Below are 962 nucleotides of genomic sequence, written 5' to 3'. Positions count from 1 at the left end.
TCCCGCCGATGGAAATGCACAAAATTCGGCCTGAACACGCGGGACGCTCCCCCCTCGAAGGCGAGACCGTCGCCAGAACCGCCGGGTCAAATCCGGCCGAGCTACCCGCGTTAGAGGTCTCAATGTCGGCTTCAGCAGTCACATTCAATCCCATTCCCTTTTGGAACACTTCCCGCCGTTAACAATGCACGATATTCGGCCTGAACACGCGGGACGCTCCCCCCTCGAAGGTGAGACCTTCGGCAGAACCGCCGGGTCAAATCCTGCCGAGCTACCCGCGTTAGAGGTCTCAATGTCGGCTTCAGCAGTCACATTCAATCCCATTCCCGTTTGGACCTCTTCCCGCCGATGGAAATGCACAAAATTCGGCCTGAACACGCGGGGCGCTCCCCCCTCGAAGGCGAGACCGTCGCCAGAACCGCCGGGTCAAATCCGGCTGAGCTACCCGCGTTACAGGTCTCAAAGTCGGCTTCAGCAGTCACATTCAATCCCATTCCCTTTTGGAACACTTCCCGCCGTTAACAATGCACGATATTCGGACTGAACACGGGGGCCGGTCCGCCCTCGAAGTCAACACCGTCCGCAGAACCGCCGGGGCAAATCCGGCTGAGCTACCCCGCCCCCGAACACTCAAAGTCCCTCTGAAGCCTTGCATTCGCCTCCTTGGAAAATTGACGTCAAACATTACCAAAATCGGGGGCACGAGCACTAAAGCTAAGTCTCACCCTTTCCCTATCCCTAACCAGGAACCGAACGCCCACCCTCAGCCTCACACCAACGCCGGTGCCACTCCAGACAGACACACCCTTCAAAACCACACCCATCCGGCCATGCAACTCAAAAAGGGTCCAAATTCAGAAACACCCCCTTCAAAAGGCACTCCATCCTCGGCCACACCACCGGGACATGCTCCCCTCGGCGATAATTAAGCCCCCACCACTATTTGAAGCCAACCGCAGCCG

Source organism: Chiloscyllium punctatum, unplaced genomic scaffold, assembly GCF_047496795.1.
Source record: "Chiloscyllium punctatum isolate Juve2018m unplaced genomic scaffold, sChiPun1.3 scaffold_472, whole genome shotgun sequence".
NCBI classification, from domain to species: Eukaryota; Metazoa; Chordata; class Chondrichthyes; order Orectolobiformes; family Hemiscylliidae; genus Chiloscyllium; species Chiloscyllium punctatum.
This window is presented reverse-complemented; position numbering follows the sequence as displayed.